Genomic DNA, 16,951 nt, shown 5'->3' on the forward strand with positions numbered 1-16,951 from the left:
GGGTTCTATGGGCTACACGTAGGAATCTTTGGTGGTGGCACCTGATGTTGGGGGATCCGGAGTCACACCCCGACCTGCTCCACAGGCCTCCTTTTACTTTTCTCTTCGGATTCATTATTTATTTATTTATTTATTTATTTATTTTTTGAGACAGAGTCTCGGTTTGTTGCCCAGGCTAGAGTGAGTGCCGTGGCGTCAGCCTAGCTCACAGCAACTTCAAACTCCTGGGCTCGAGTGATCCTTCTGCCTCAGCCTCCCGGGTAGCTGGGACTACAGGCATGCGCCACCATTGTTGGAGACTAAGACCCTTCATATTCCAACGACTTGCCCTATGCACGGGCCTCCTCGTCCTGGAAAATAGCACCCAGCTCCCCAGCTGTAGTTCCAAGAAGAATGCATTCCATGCCATGCTTGCTCCAGGGCATGCCACCTGCAATTGTTCCCAACCCCCTGCCAGGTTAAGGTTGAGAGATCCATCACAAAGAGCTTCCGGTGCCATTGGGATGCTGATTGGGGCTGATTAGCCCACAGGAAAGCCTCATTATTCCCCCACTCTATTTTTCTGTTTCTACTTCCTTGTTTTCTGTATATAAAACCTACTAAAAATCCAAGTAAAGTAGACCTTGACAATCATTCGCTTGGTCTCGTTCCTTTCTCTCGCTCATCTCTTTCAGGCACGGTCCCCCTCGCCCCTGCGAGTAACAGAAGGTCCCGCGGGTCGGGACAAGTGGCGCCCAACGTGGGGCTCGAGGTACGGACTTTTGTCGGGTGACGCCACGGAGTGCTCTTCGGCCGAAGGAAACCCTACAGAGACCCTCGTTCTGCCGCTCACAGAGTCGACGGTCTGGTGAGTAAATTTTTACATTGTCACCCCATTGAGATGGGCCATTCATTGTCTAAAGAGGCCGTTTTTATTAAGGATCTTAAGGCCTCACTCAGAGAGAGAGGAATTAGAGTTAAGAAAAAGGATCTAGTAAAGTTTTTTGTGTTCATTGATCATGCTTGTCCTTGGTTTATTATTGGTGGACCTGAGATTCACCCACAGAAATGGCAAAAAGTAGGTAGAGATTTAAATGATTTACTTCTAAGTCAGGGCCCAGATGCCGTCCCTGTATCTGTTTTTTCGTACTGGGGACTAATCAGAGATATTGTTGAAGGGGCAGATTCAGACCCCAACAAAAAGCAGCTGCTCTCAGTAGCAGAATTCTGCCTCCGACCCGTGTCGCGGTCCGCTTCGGGAACGTCTTTAAAGACAGCCGAAGGGCCAGCTTCTCCTAATAATTTTAAGAGACCAACATGTCCTTCCCCTTGCCCCTCAGTTTGTATTAATATGCCCCCTCAGGACCCCTCAGCTGAGCTCCAGACATCTAGAGAGGAGCCCCCGATTAGTAGGCCAGACACCAAGACCCTCTATCCTCCCTTACCCGAGGGTACAGCCCCTCAAGCATTTAATTACCCGGAGTTCAAGAAACAACCCCTCCGAGAGTCCCTCGACCCCGCAGAAGAGGCAACCCTCAGAGAGGAAGCGGCCCAATATCACAATCCCAAATGGCCTCCTCCTTACGCGCCCCAAATTTGCGCACCTTCGTTAATGCCTCCCCTTACAATGCCCTTGCTTTTGCGCACCAAAGAAGACTTAAGTCAAAGGGTTACGCAATTAAAAGATGTTTTACAACTTCAAAAAGAGTTTGCCCAGCTTTCCAAAGACTTGTCCTCCCCACCCCCTTTTTGCCCACAGGACTCTTTTGGCAGGGCAAGCCTCTTTTTTGGGTTCACCTATCGGCTTCCTCCCCTAAAGTCCTTCCCACCTACCCTTACTTAGTAGCTAAGATTATTCGCCTGGGACGAGAAAATTCCCTTAAGCTCTTTGGAAATGATCCAGATATCATAATACTCCCTTATAATGCTTCTCAAATTCGGTAGCTAATACAAAATGATGATGATTGGGCGGTTAACTGTACGTCTTTCCAGGGCAAACTAGATAATCATTACCCCCCTGATAAACTAATTCAGTTCCTCTATCGGACACCTGTAATATTTCCCAGGAAAACAAGAGTCTCCCCCATTCCAGGAGCCGTCTTAGTCTTTACCGACGGATCCTCCTCAGGCACCGCGGCCTATAGCATTAATGGCCAGGTCCGCAGTTTTCCCACCAGATTCTCCTCTGCTCAACTCGTTGAGTTAGCAGCCTTAGTCGCGGTCTTCAAAAACGTAGATCAGTCACCATTTAACTTGTATACTGATAGTTCTTATGTTGCTCATGCTGTCGCCACTTTGGAAACTGTGCCTCATATTCGGCCCTCCAACAATACCACTCAAATGTTCCAGCAACTACAAGGGCTCATTCACTCCCGTTCTGCGCCCTTTTTTATAGGCCATATTCGCGCCCACACTGGCCTTCCTGGGCCTCTAGTAGCTGGAAATAATCTTGTTGATCAGGCGACTCATGTTGCAGGTGCTGTTCACAATATCACTGTTGATCCTGTCTGCGCTGCACGCCAGGCTCATGACTTACACCATCTCAACGCCCATACCCTCAGGCTTAAATTCTCCATTACTAGAGAACAGGCCAGAGAAATCGTCCGCCAATGCAGGGCTTGTTTTACCCTTCTTCCTGAGCCACACCTAGGAGTCAACCCTCGCGGCCTGATCCCTGGGGAGCTCTGGCAGATGGATGTCACTCATTACCCCTCTTTCGGAAAGCTTAAATATGTACATGTCTCCATAGATACTTGCAGTGGATTTATCTTTGCTTCCCTACAAACAGGCGAGGCCACCCGCCACGTTATCAACCATATTATAGCCTGTCTCATCTCCCTCCCTCAGCCTAAAGTTATTAAGACTGACAATGGCCCGGGATACGTCAGCTCCAACTTCAAAAGTTTTTGTGCTCAGTTAGGCATTAAGCATATTACAGGCATTCCATATAACCCTCAGGGCCAAGGTATTGTAGAGAGAGCTCATCAGACGTTAAAAAATATGCTCTCCAAACTACAATCGGGAGGAGGAATTTTGTACCCTTTGACAGGTAATTCCAAAACCCTGCTTAATCATGCCCTGTTCATTTTAAATTTTCTCACCTTTGACACTGCCGGCAAAACAGCTGCCGACCGCCTTTGGCACCCATCCACCACGGATACTTATGCACAGGCCTTATGGAAGGAGCCGCTTACAGGCAAATGGCTGGGGCCTGACCCTGTCCTCATATGGGGAAAAGGACATGCCTGCATCTACGATACCCAGGCAGGAAATGCCAGATGGCTACCAGAGAGAGCGATTAAGTTATATAACCCACCCAGGGAATCCCCTGAGAAGAATTCTTAATTCTGTTCTCTTCCAGAAATACAATGACTCCCCGAGAGAAGACGCTGATCCTCCTGTGCCTAGTTCTGGCCACAGTCAAGAACACCACCGCAGCCAACATCCACCAGGTCTACAACTATACATGGCAAATAATTAATGAGGCAGGAGACGTTGCCAATTCCTCCTCGCACCTCTCTGCCACTACGCCATGGGATCCACTAGAAATTGACCTATGCGTGTTGGCCCTTGGAGCCCATGACTATTGGGGCACGTCCTCACATTTTGCACCACAGGTAAAACCCATTAACACGGGAGAACCAGACACCAGTTCTCGGCCAGGCTGTAGCTCTGGGGTTCGAAGAACCTATCTAACCATGGCCCCTATATATGTTTGCCCTGGGGCTCATCGAGACCGTTCTCTTGCTGAAGCATGTGGCTATGCCCCCGACTTCTTTTGTGCCTCCTGGGGCTGTGAGACTACGGGCGATACCTACTGGAGCCCCTCCTCCTCCTGGGACTATATAACAGTTAAAAGAAAATCCCCTTCCCCATACCACCTCAACAGCGGTCCGGTCCCCTTTAAAAAAGAGTGTAGCAACCAGTGGTGCAACCCCCTGTTAATTTCATTCACTGAAGCTGGAAAAAAGGCTTCTTGGGACCAGTCCAGGGGATTTGAATGGGGGCTCAGACTTTACATATCTGGGAGAGATATTGGTCTCACATTTAAAATCAAGTTAATTAAAAGCCTCCCCAGAGGTCCTACAGTCGCATTAGGCCCTAATAACAACCTTCACCCACCTCGACCTCACGGTCCCTCCAGGGACCTACCCTCCTCCCCAACTGTGTCCCCTCCTCCGCTCAGCACCTCCCTATACCAACCTACCCTGCCCGAGGGCCCCCCTTCCTCGGCAGAACTAATTCTCTCCTTAGTCAACGCCTCTGTCAGGACCATCCGAGAGGCCAATAATTCAGAATATCAGGAATGTTGGGTATGCTACTCCCCCCGGCCTCCCTTCTATGAAGGCGTTGCTACTTTTGGTGAGCCATTATTTACTAATGACACCAGCAGACTCAGATGGGGTCTAGAGACCCATGATGGCCTGACACTCAGCCAAGTCACAGGCCTAGGTCTTTGCCTTCTTAGCCCAAGGATGCTCCCTCCCGCACCCTTAGAGAAAATATGCAATCAGTCAATTACTGTCAACTCCACTTTTCAGTATATTCAGGCATCTAACACCTCCTATTTTGCTTGTTCTTCTGGCCTTACCCCGTATGTAGTCTCTGCAACGTTTCTTGAGCATAGAGAGTATTGTGTATTAGTCATGCTCTTTCCCAGACTCACTGTACATCCTGCTAATGAGTTACTTCAGTTTTGGGAGCGAGGCACCACAATGCCCCGGGAAAAAAGAGAGCCCATCACGGCCATAACACTCGCAGTTGTTCTAGGCCTTGGTGCCACAGGAGCTGGAACAGGCATAGCCTCTCTAGTCACCTCCAATCAACAATACCTACAGCTCTCTGTAGCCATCGATAATGACCTCCGAGAGCTGCAGCAAGGTCTAAAATATCTTAAGGAGTCCCTCGCTTCACTCTCTGAGGTAGTGTTACAAAATAGAAGAGGCTTAGATTTAGTGTTCCTCCAAGAGGGAGGTTTGTGTGCAGCACTCAAAGAAGAATGCTGCTTCTACGCAGACAAAACAGGCCTGGTAGAAGATAGTATTGAGAGAGTTAGACAAAGCCTTGAAAATAGAAAGAAACAGAGGGAACAAAGTGAGGCATGGTATCAAAATTGGTTTTCCACATCCCCCTGGCTATCCACATTGCTTCCCAGTGTCTTAGGGCCGTTTATAGGTTTTTTGTTGCTTCTCACTTTTGGGCCTTGGGCATTCAAAAAACTAACCAACTTTGTCAAGTCGCAGGTAGACGCAGCCACACAAAAATCGGTCTCCGTGTTTTACCAACGGCTAGAACTAAGAGGCTCCAGAGAAGACCTCCATGAAGAGTCTCCCAACACACCCACTGAAGGTCTAAATTTCTCAGACCTTGCCTCAGACATGGAACGCAGTTGGTTCCAAAGGCTGTGGAGACGCCCATGACGGGATTATCGCGATGCCGCGTACCAGGTGCACACCCCGCCAGCTGTGAGGTAACTCCATGACGGGAATATTGTAGGTCCATGCCCGGGGGCACACTTCATAATCAGAAGTGCCGGAGCTGGATGCCACCTACATAGCCTAAGACAGAGGCCTCACCGACATTTCGATCGCCAGATCGATCTTATATTTGGGGTGCTGGTTGCGGAAGCCCATCGCGTAGCCTAAGACAGGCTCTCCACCAACCTGTGTAAATCTCCCTCATATTAATAAAGATAGGGGGAGATGTTGGAGACTAAGACCCTTCATATTCCAACGACTTGCCCTATGCACGGGCCTCCTCGTCCTGGAAAATAGCACCCAGCTCCCCAGCTGTAGTTCCAAGAAGAATGCATTCCATGCCATGCTTGCTCCAGGGCATGCCACCTGCAATTGTTCCCAACCCCCTGCCAGGTTAAGGTTGAGAGATCCATCACAAAGAGCTTCCGGTGCCATTGGGATGCTGATTGGGGCTGATTAGCCCACAGGAAAGCCTCATTATTCCCCCACTCTATTTTTCTGTTTCTACTTCCTTGTTTTCTGTATATAAAACCTACTAAAAATCCAAGTAAAGTAGACCTTGACAATCATTCGCTTGGTCTCGTTCCTTTCTCTCGCTCATCTCTTTCAGGCACGGTCCCCCTCGCCCCTGCGAGTAACAGAAGGTCCCGCGGGTCGGGACACACCATGCCCAGCTAAATTTTTATATATATATCAGTTGGCCAATTCATTTCTTTCTATTGATAGTAGAGACGGGGTCTCGCTCTTGCTCAGGCTGGTTTTGAACACCTGACCTTGAGCAATCCGCCCGCCTCGGCCTCCCAAGAGCTAGGATTACAGGCGTGAGCCACAGCGCCCGGCCGGATTCATTATTTTTAAAAAGTGTCTCTTATCTCTATTATTGCATTTTCTTTTCTCTCTCTTTTCAAGCAGATGATGGGAGTCCAAGTATTAAGGTGACATGTGTTGCCCGTGCCCCCCTCTCCCCCCCCCCGTGTTCTTATTCATTTACCTCTCATGTTGTTCCAGCGTATTGTGGGGGTACCAATGTTAAGGTCGGGTGCGTTGCCCTCTCCCAGCCTCCCCCCTCGGGTCAGAGCTTCAAGTGCGCCCATCCCCCAGTCGGTGCGCACCCACCCCATTCCTAATGGATGTGTATGCCCATCCCCTCCCCCCACCCGCCCGACACCCACCCGATGAAGGTGATTCCTCTGTGTCCACTTAGGTGTCCATCGGTTCGTACCCATTTGCTGGTGAGCGCGAGCACGTGGTGCTCGTGTGTCCATTCTTGGAATGCTTGGCTTACTGGAACGGGTTCCAGCTCTGGCCAGGAGAACCACGAGAGGTGCCCCCTCACCGCTGCTCCTCACAGCCGAATAGCACTCCGTGGTGTCCACGCGCCACATTTCATTTACGCACTCGTGGGTCGATGGGCACTCGGGTCGCTTCCAGGTCTTTGCGATTGTGACTTGTGTCCTGACTCTAACCCTAACCCTTACCCAGCCCGTCTCCTCCACGGCCCCTGCCTGACTGACTCCATCCCGCCCGGCCTGTCACCTGTCACCGTCCTCTACCCCTGCCTGACACGCTCCTCCCCGCCCGGGCCGTCACCGTCCTCGGCCCCTGCCTGACGGGGCTCCTCCGTCGCCTGGGCCTTCCAAGGGCTTGGTGTGGACGCTGGTTCCAGGACGCCCTCCCAGGAACCCGGTAGCAGGGCGGCCGCGGCGTCTCGCACAACCCAACCGTCCGCCGGCCGGCCGCCTGTCCCTAAGTGGCCTGCGGGGGACGTGCTCCCGCTGTGCCGTGGGGGCCCAGCCTGGTGCCTTCTCTGAGGCCCCGTGGCTGCCGCTCCCCGCAAGGGGAGAGCCGCGGAGGTGGGGACCGCCTCCTCATGGGGACGTACACCCAGCTCTCCAGGTCGGATTCCGGGGCTCTCTGTGCTGCCAGAAGGCCCAGCTGGCCTGCGGGTCCTTAGAGTGGCAAAAACATCCGAAAACTGAGATTGAGGGTCCGGTGGGTGTCTGCACTTTTCTGCTGGGCGCCCCAGGGAGGCCTGGGGGCTGGCTGGACAACACGGTCTGCTGGGCTGGGTGGGGGGGTTTGGAGGAGCAACTGATGCCCTTTGCACTTTGGGTAGCAAGTGTCTGAGGTGTCTCTGGGCCCTGCGCCAGGTGGGGGCGGGGGCGGGGGCGGGGTGGGAGGAGGAGGAGGAGGAGGCGGGAAGGGCTGTGGCCTGCAGTCGTGTTCCCCGGGGTGGCACAGCATGTGGCTTCTTCCACGGGCTGCTTGGCCTGGGCTCCCTGCACCTGGGCCTTTGGAGGACTGGCCCTGTGCTTGCCAACACTTCCTGCAGGGACCCAGAGCTGGGAGGTTGCATCTCTCAGCCCTGGGTCGGGCAGAGCCCCAGCGGGCCCTGCCCACAACCTCTCTCAGCACGGGTCCCCCAGAAGGCTCCTTTGGGACCAGGATTCTCTTGCGGGTGACTCTTTAAGGTCTGGCCCCTGGATGGAGGGGCACCAGGAGTAGAGGAGCAGGAAGGGGAAGGGGGTGGCCATGCGAGGGGACACTTTCAGGCCAAGTCCCAGCTTCAGTCTGATCCTCCTAGGAACCCCGGTGTGGACATCACACCTCCTGGTTGCCCTGCTCTGAGACAAGGAGCCGGGCTTCGCATTCCCACAGCAGCCAGTCGTGGGCTGAGGACACCTGGGGCGTTGGGAACTCCCTGGCTTCTCCTTGGATTAACATCTGGAGCTGCTTGGGAATTGTGCCGCCACACACACCCGAGTGCAGGTGTCTTCTGCACAGACCGCGGGCCTGGCTCTTCTGAATGCCGCTAGCTCGCCACCCACCCACGGGTGAACCTGGTCAGGGTACTTTCTGTCAGGGGCAGACTCTGATCCGGGCGGGCTACCGGTGTCTCTGTTTGCTCCTTTCTTTCTTCCATTTCGGGAAAGGCTTCCTTACTGGGTGTGGAAATCTCCTATGCCTTTCCTCGCCTATTCTGTCAGCTTTCAAATTCTCTTTCAGTTGCCACCCTCACAGATGGATTAGGAAACTCTTTCCGGTGCACTCATTAGTGAAATGACCTCAATGACGCTGGAATCCAATATCTAGTCGCCGATTTTTAGCGAGTCCACACGCCAGGGTGGTTGGGGTCCAATGCAGCCCCGGCCAGGCCCAGGCCCCTTGGACTGGGCCACAGGAGGACACAGAGGAGGGTCCCGGCCCCCACGGTAGCGTTGCCGGCAGTTCTCCAAGGGCTTGGGGGTTTTCCAGAGGGAGGAGATGGAGGGGACTGATTTCTTCAGCGCCCCACAAACCACGCCACCCCACCCCACCCAAGGGACACATCCCGAGAGAGAGACGCCCCATACACTCGCTCCCCTCCCCCGTGCGCTGTGCCCCAGCCCTGGCCCGGGGGAATAGGCGGCCGCCCGGCCACAGGGTGGGGGGCGCAACTGAAAGGGGTTGTGGGGGAGGGCGGCCCCTGGCTGGGGTCAAAGGGCGAGCGCCCCGCCCGCCCGTGCGCAGTCAGCGCGCTGGGGGTGGGGGCGGGGAGGTGAAGGAGGCCAGGCGAGGAGAGGAGGGGGGCTGGAAGGTCTCCACCTTGGCGGGTCCAGCCGTGGAGGCGCATCTTGTGTGAGTGTGAGTGAGTGAGTGAGTGTGAGTGTGTGTGTATAGAGAGACAGCCCCCAACCCCGGCCCGCCGCTCCCTGCCCGCCCCGCCTGTCACCCCCGTCCCTCGGAGCCCGCCGGACCCGGCCGGCGAACTCAACAGGCCCGGCCCGGCGCGGGTCAGCGCCGGCGTGGGGCCTGGGGCGGGAGGAGGCGGCGGGGAAGCGCAGAGAGGCTCGGCTTCCTGAGCGGGGCAGGGGCGCCCTCCGCCGTCCACGGCCACACCACCCTGAACGCGCCCGATCTCGTCTGATCTCGGAAGCTAAGCAGGGTCGGGCCTGGTTAGAACTTGGATGGGAGACCGCCCGGGAATACCGGGTGCCGTAGGCTTCTTCTTTTTTTATTTTTTTTTTTTTGCCTCTGGTTCTGTCGCGTTTCTGGGAGTGCGGGGGCGGCCCGGGGTGGGGGTGACCCCCACCCTCAGCGCCCGCCGCGGTGCCTGGCGCCCCAGCCCGCACTGTGGGGCCTCCTCTTGTCCCGAGCCGCCACACCGCCGCCACGCGGCAGCATGCGTGGCATCTGGACTGTCAGGTCTCAGACCAAAGGTCTGCTCTGTGGGAACCGACACGCTGGAGGAAACCTTGAGAGTCTGAGAGGGGAGGGAGTTCCCGAAGAAGGCCAGGATGTCATTTTGAGGGAGTATGTGACCAGAACTCCTCCCGTTGCTTTTGGGGTTCTATGGGCTACACGTAGGAATCTTTGGTGGTGGCACCTGATGTTGGGGGATCCGGAGTCACACCCCGACCTGCTCCACAGGCCTCCTTTTACTTTTCTCTTCGGATTCATTATTTATTTATTTATTTATTTATTTATTTTTTGAGACAGAGTCTCGGTTTGTTGCCCAGGCTAGAGTGAGTGCCGTGGCGTCAGCCTAGCTCACAGCAACTTCAAACTCCTGGGCTCGAGTGATCCTTCTGCCTCAGCCTCCCGGGTAGCTGGGACTACAGGCATGCGCCACCATTGTTGGAGACTAAGACCCTTCATATTCCAACGACTTGCCCTATGCACGGGCCTCCTCGTCCTGGAAAATAGCACCCAGCTCCCCAGCTGTAGTTCCAAGAAGAATGCATTCCATGCCATGCTTGCTCCAGGGCATGCCACCTGCAATTGTTCCCAACCCCCTGCCAGGTTAAGGTTGAGAGATCCATCACAAAGAGCTTCCGGTGCCATTGGGATGCTGATTGGGGCTGATTAGCCCACAGGAAAGCCTCATTATTCCCCCACTCTATTTTTCTGTTTCTACTTCCTTGTTTTCTGTATATAAAACCTACTAAAAATCCAAGTAAAGTAGACCTTGACAATCATTCGCTTGGTCTCGTTCCTTTCTCTCGCTCATCTCTTTCAGGCACGGTCCCCCTCGCCCCTGCGAGTAACAGAAGGTCCCGCGGGTCGGGACAAGTGGCGCCCAACGTGGGGCTCGAGGTACGGACTTTTGTCGGGTGACGCCACGGAGTGCTCTTCGGCCGAAGGAAACCCTACAGAGACCCTCGTTCTGCCGCTCACAGAGTCGACGGTCTGGTGAGTAAATTTTTACATTGTCACCCCATTGAGATGGGCCATTCATTGTCTAAAGAGGCCGTTTTTATTAAGGATCTTAAGGCCTCACTCAGAGAGAGAGGAATTAGAGTTAAGAAAAAGGATCTAGTAAAGTTTTTTGTGTTCATTGATCATGCTTGTCCTTGGTTTATTATTGGTGGACCTGAGATTCACCCACAGAAATGGCAAAAAGTAGGTAGAGATTTAAATGATTTACTTCTAAGTCAGGGCCCAGATGCCGTCCCTGTATCTGTTTTTTCGTACTGGGGACTAATCAGAGATATTGTTGAAGGGGCAGATTCAGACCCCAACAAAAAGCAGCTGCTCTCAGTAGCAGAATTCTGCCTCCGACCCGTGTCGCGGTCCGCTTCGGGAACGTCTTTAAAGACAGCCGAAGGGCCAGCTTCTCCTAATAATTTTAAGAGACCAACATGTCCTTCCCCTTGCCCCTCAGTTTGTATTAATATGCCCCCTCAGGACCCCTCAGCTGAGCTCCAGACATCTAGAGAGGAGCCCCCGATTAGTAGGCCAGACACCAAGACCCTCTATCCTCCCTTACCCGAGGGTACAGCCCCTCAAGCATTTAATTACCCGGAGTTCAAGAAACAACCCCTCCGAGAGTCCCTCGACCCCGCAGAAGAGGCAACCCTCAGAGAGGAAGCGGCCCAATATCACAATCCCAAATGGCCTCCTCCTTACGCGCCCCAAATTTGCGCACCTTCGTTAATGCCTCCCCTTACAATGCCCTTGCTTTTGCGCACCAAAGAAGACTTAAGTCAAAGGGTTACGCAATTAAAAGATGTTTTACAACTTCAAAAAGAGTTTGCCCAGCTTTCCAAAGACTTGTCCTCCCCACCCCCTTTTTGCCCACAGGACTCTTTTGGCAGGGCAAGCCTCTTTTTTGGGTTCACCTATCGGCTTCCTCCCCTAAAGTCCTTCCCACCTACCCTTACTTAGTAGCTAAGATTATTCGCCTGGGACGAGAAAATTCCCTTAAGCTCTTTGGAAAGGATCCAGATATCATAATACTCCCTTATAATGCTTCTCAAATTCGGTAGCTAATACAAAATGATGATGATTGGGCGGTTAACTGTACGTCTTTCCAGGGCAAACTAGATAATCATTACCCCCCTGATAAACTAATTCAGTTCCTCTATCGGACACCTGTAATATTTCCCAGGAAAACAAGAGTCTCCCCCATTCCAGGAGCCGTCTTAGTCTTTACCGACAGATCCTCCTCAGGCACCGCGGCCTATAGCATTAATGGCCAGGTCCGCAGTTTTCCCACCAGATTCTCCTCTGCTCAACTCGTTGAGTTAGCAGCCTTAGTCGCGGTCTTCAAAAACGTAGATCAGTCACCATTTAACTTGTATACTGATAGTTCTTATGTTGCTCATGCTGTCGCCACTTTGGAAACTGTGCCTCATATTCGGCCCTCCAACAATACCACTCAAATGTTCCAGCAACTACAAGGGCTCATTCACTCCCGTTCTGCGCCCTTTTTTATAGGCCATATTCGCGCCCACACTGGCCTTCCTGGGCCTCTAGTAGCTGGAAATAATCTTGTTGATCAGGCGACTCATGTTGCAGGTGCTGTTCACAATATCACTGTTGATCCTGTCTGCGCTGCACGCCAGGCTCATGACTTACACCATCTCAACGCCCATACCCTCAGGCTTAAATTCTCCATTACTAGAGAACAGGCCAGAGAAATCGTCCGCCAATGCAGGGCTTGTTTTACCCTTCTTCCTGAGCCACACCTAGGAGTCAACCCTCGCGGCCTGATCCCTGGGGAGCTCTGGCAGATGGATGTCACTCATTACCCCTCTTTCGGAAAGCTTAAATATGTACATGTCTCCATAGATACTTGCAGTGGATTTATCTTTGCTTCCCTACAAACAGGCGAGGCCACCCGCCACGTTATCAACCATATTATAGCCTGTCTCATCTCCCTCCCTCAGCCTAAAGTTATTAAGACTGACAATGGCCCGGGATACGTCAGCTCCAACTTCAAAAGTTTTTGTGCTCAGTTAGGCATTAAGCATATTACAGGCATTCCATATAACCCTCAGGGCCAAGGTATTGTAGAGAGAGCTCATCAGACGTTAAAAAATATGCTCTCCAAACTACAATCGGGAGGAGGAATTTTGTACCCTTTGACAGGTAATTCCAAAACCCTGCTTAATCATGCCCTGTTCATTTTAAATTTTCTCACCTTTGACACTGCCGGCAAAACAGCTGCCGACCGCCTTTGGCACCCATCCACCACGGATACTTATGCACAGGCCTTATGGAAGGAGCCGCTTACAGGCAAATGGCTGGGGCCTGACCCTGTCCTCATATGGGGAAAAGGACATGCCTGCATCTACGATACCCAGGCAGGAAATGCCAGATGGCTACCAGAGAGAGCGATTAAGTTATATAACCCACCCAGGGAATCCCCTGAGAAGAATTCTTAATTCTGTTCTCTTCCAGAAATACAATGACTCCCCGAGAGAAGACGCTGATCCTCCTGTGCCTAGTTCTGGCCACAGTCAAGAACACCACCGCAGCCAACATCCACCAGGTCTACAACTATACATGGCAAATAATTAATGAGGCAGGAGACGTTGCCAATTCCTCCTCGCACCTCTCTGCCACTACGCCATGGGATCCACTAGAAATTGACCTATGCGTGTTGGCCCTTGGAGCCCATGACTATTGGGGCACGTCCTCACATTTTGCACCACAGGTAAAACCCATTAACACGGGAGAACCAGACACCAGTTCTCGGCCAGGCTGTAGCTCTGGGGTTCGAAGAACCTATCTAACCATGGCCCCTATATATGTTTGCCCTGGGGCTCATCGAGACCGTTCTCTTGCTGAAGCATGTGGCTATGCCCCCGACTTCTTTTGTGCCTCCTGGGGCTGTGAGACTACGGGCGATACCTACTGGAGCCCCTCCTCCTCCTGGGACTATATAACAGTTAAAAGAAAATCCCCTTCCCCATACCACCTCAACAGCGGTCCGGTCCCCTTTAAAAAAGAGTGTAGCAACCAGTGGTGCAACCCCCTGTTAATTTCATTCACTGAAGCTGGAAAAAAGGCTTCTTGGGACCAGTCCAGGGGATTTGAATGGGGGCTCAGACTTTACATATCTGGGAGAGATATTGGTCTCACATTTAAAATCAAGTTAATTAAAAGCCTCCCCAGAGGTCCTACAGTCGCATTAGGCCCTAATAACAACCTTCACCCACCTCGACCTCACGGTCCCTCCAGGGACCTACCCTCCTCCCCAACTGTGTCCCCTCCTCCGCTCAGCACCTCCCTATACCAACCTACCCTGCCCGAGGGCCCCCCTTCCTCGGCAGAACTAATTCTCTCCTTAGTCAACGCCTCTGTCAGGACCATCCGAGAGGCCAATAATTCAGAATATCAGGAATGTTGGGTATGCTACTCCCCCCGGCCTCCCTTCTATGAAGGCGTTGCTACTTTTGGTGAGCCATTATTTACTAATGACACCAGCAGACTCAGATGGGGTCTAGAGACCCATGATGGCCTGACACTCAGCCAAGTCACAGGCCTAGGTCTTTGCCTTCTTAGCCCAAGGATGCTCCCTCCCGCACCCTTAGAGAAAATATGCAATCAGTCAATTACTGTCAACTCCACTTTTCAGTATATTCAGGCATCTAACACCTCCTATTTTGCTTGTTCTTCTGGCCTTACCCCGTATGTAGTCTCTGCAACGTTTCTTGAGCATAGAGAGTATTGTGTATTAGTCATGCTCTTTCCCAGACTCACTGTACATCCTGCTAATGAGTTACTTCAGTTTTGGGAGCGAGGCACCACAATGCCCCGGGAAAAAAGAGAGCCCATCACGGCCATAACACTCGCAGTTGTTCTAGGCCTTGGTGCCACAGGAGCTGGAACAGGCATAGCCTCTCTAGTCACCTCCAATCAACAATACCTACAGCTCTCTGTAGCCATCGATAATGACCTCCGAGAGCTGCAGCAAGGTCTAAAATATCTTAAGGAGTCCCTCGCTTCACTCTCTGAGGTAGTGTTACAAAATAGAAGAGGCTTAGATTTAGTGTTCCTCCAAGAGGGAGGTTTGTGTGCAGCACTCAAAGAAGAATGCTGCTTCTACGCAGACAAAACAGGCCTGGTAGAAGATAGTATTGAGAGACTTAGACAAAGCCTTGAAAATAGAAAGAAACAGAGGGAACAAAGTGAGGCATGGTATCAAAATTGGTTTTCCACATCCCCCTGGCTATCCACATTGCTTCCCAGTGTCTTAGGGCCGTTTATAGGTTTTTTGTTGCTTCTCACTTTTGGGCCTTGGGCATTCAAAAAACTAACCAACTTTGTCAAGTCGCAGGTAGACGCAGCCACACAAAAATCGGTCTCCGTGTTTTACCAACGGCTAGAACTAAGAGGCTCCAGAGAAGACCTCCATGAAGAGTCTCCCAACACACCCACTGAAGGTCTAAATTTCTCAGACCTTGCCTCAGACATGGAACGCAGTTGGTTCCAAAGGCTGTGGAGACGCCCATGACGGGATTATCGCGATGCCGCGTACCAGGTGCACACCCCGCCAGCTGTGAGGTAACTCCATGACGGGAATATTGTAGGTCCATGCCCGGGGGCACACTTCATAATCAGAAGTGCCGGAGCTGGATGCCACCTACATAGCCTAAGACAGAGGCCTCACCGACATTTCGATCGCCAGATCGATCTTATATTTGGGGTGCTGGTTGCGGAAGCCCATCGCGTAGCCTAAGACAGGCTCTCCACCAACCTGTGTAAATCTCCCTCATATTAATAAAGATAGGGGGAGATGTTGGAGACTAAGACCCTTCATATTCCAACGACTTGCCCTATGCACGGGCCTCCTCGTCCTGGAAAATAGCACCCAGCTCCCCAGCTGTAGTTCCAAGAAGAATGCATTCCATGCCATGCTTGCTCCAGGGCATGCCACCTGCAATTGTTCCCAACCCCCTGCCAGGTTAAGGTTGAGAGATCCATCACAAAGAGCTTCCGGTGCCATTGGGATGCTGATTGGGGCTGATTAGCCCACAGGAAAGCCTCATTATTCCCCCACTCTATTTTTCTGTTTCTACTTCCTTGTTTCCTGTATATAAAACCTACTAAAAATCCAAGTAAAGTAGACCTTGACAATCATTCGCTTGGTCTCGTTCCTTTCTCTCGCTCATCTCTTTCAGGCACGGTCCCCCTCGCCCCTGCGAGTAACAGAAGGTCCCGCGGGTCGGGACACACCATGCCCAGCTAAATTTTTATATATATATATCAGTTGGCCAATTCATTTCTTTCTATTGATAGTAGAGACGGGGTCTCGCTCTTGCTCAGGCTGGTTTTGAACACCTGACCTTGAGCAATCCGCCCGCCTCGGCCTCCCAAGAGCTAGGATTACAGGCGTGAGCCACAGCGCCCGGCCGGATTCATTATTTTTAAAAAGTGTCTCTTATCTCTATTATTGCATTTTCTTTTCTCTCTCTTTTCAAGCAGATGATGGGAGTCCAAGTATTAAGGTGACATGTGTTGCCCGTGCCCCCCTCTCCCCCCCCCATGTTCTTATTCATTTACCTCTCATGTTGTTCCAGCGTATTGTGGGGGTACCAATGTTAAGGTCGGGTGCGTTGCCCTCTCCCAGCCTCCCCCCTCGGGTCAGAGCTTCAAGTGCGCCCATCCCCCAGTCGGTGCGCACCCACCCCATTCCTAATGGATGTGTATGCCCATCCCCTCCCCCCACCCGCCCGACACCCACCCGATGAAGGTGATTCCTCTGTGTCCACTTAGGTGTCCATCGGTTCGTACCCATTTGCTGGTGAGCGCGAGCACGTGGTGCTCGTGTGTCCATTCTTGGAATGCTTGGCTTACTGGAACGGGTTCCAGCTCTGGCCAGGAGAACCACGAGAGGTGCCCCCTCACCGCTGCTCCTCACAGCCGAATAGCACTCCGTGGTGTCCACGCGCCACATTTCATTTACGCACTCGTGGGTCGATGGGCACTCGGGTCGCTTCCAGGTCTTTGCGATTGTGACTTGTGTCCTGACTCTAACCCTAACCCTTACCCAGCCCGTCTCCTCCACGGCCCCTGCCTGACTGACTCCATCCCGCCCGGCCTGTCACCTGTCACCGTCCTCTACCCCTGCCTGACACGCTCCTCCCCGCCCGGGCCGTCACCGTCCTCGGCCCCTGCCTGACGGGGCTCCTCCGTCGCCTGGGCCTTCCAAGGGCTTGGTGTGGACGCTGGTTCCAGGACGCCCTCCCAGGAACCCGGTAGCAGGGCGGCCGCGGCGTCTCGCA

The 16,951-nt window shown here is 52.8% G+C and overlaps 2 long non-coding RNA genes and 1 other non-coding gene across 3 annotated transcripts; all 3 read left to right on the plus strand.

The window, feature by feature from the left end:
- The first annotated feature begins 469 nt into the window (after positions 1-469).
- LOC142873765 (uncharacterized) lies at positions 470-5,841 on the plus strand. Its single transcript, XR_012921743.1, has 3 exons — positions 470-847; positions 3,341-3,596; positions 5,217-5,841. It is a non-coding gene; the product is annotated as an uncharacterized LOC142873765 (long non-coding RNA).
- Positions 5,842-9,321: 3,480 nt separating this feature from the next.
- On the plus strand, positions 9,322-9,440 carry LOC142873868 (5S ribosomal RNA). The gene has a single exon (XR_012921841.1). It is a non-coding gene; the product is annotated as a 5S ribosomal RNA (ribosomal RNA).
- An 810-nt stretch (positions 9,441-10,250) lies between these two features.
- Positions 10,251-15,622, plus strand: LOC142873766 (uncharacterized). Its single transcript, XR_012921744.1, has 3 exons — positions 10,251-10,628; positions 13,122-13,377; positions 14,998-15,622. It is a non-coding gene; the product is annotated as an uncharacterized LOC142873766 (long non-coding RNA).
- Positions 15,623-16,951: the final 1,329 nt, after the last annotated feature.

This window comes from Microcebus murinus, chromosome 11, assembly GCF_040939455.1.
Source record: "Microcebus murinus isolate Inina chromosome 11, M.murinus_Inina_mat1.0, whole genome shotgun sequence".
Lineage (NCBI taxonomy): Eukaryota > Metazoa > Chordata > Mammalia > Primates > Cheirogaleidae > Microcebus > Microcebus murinus.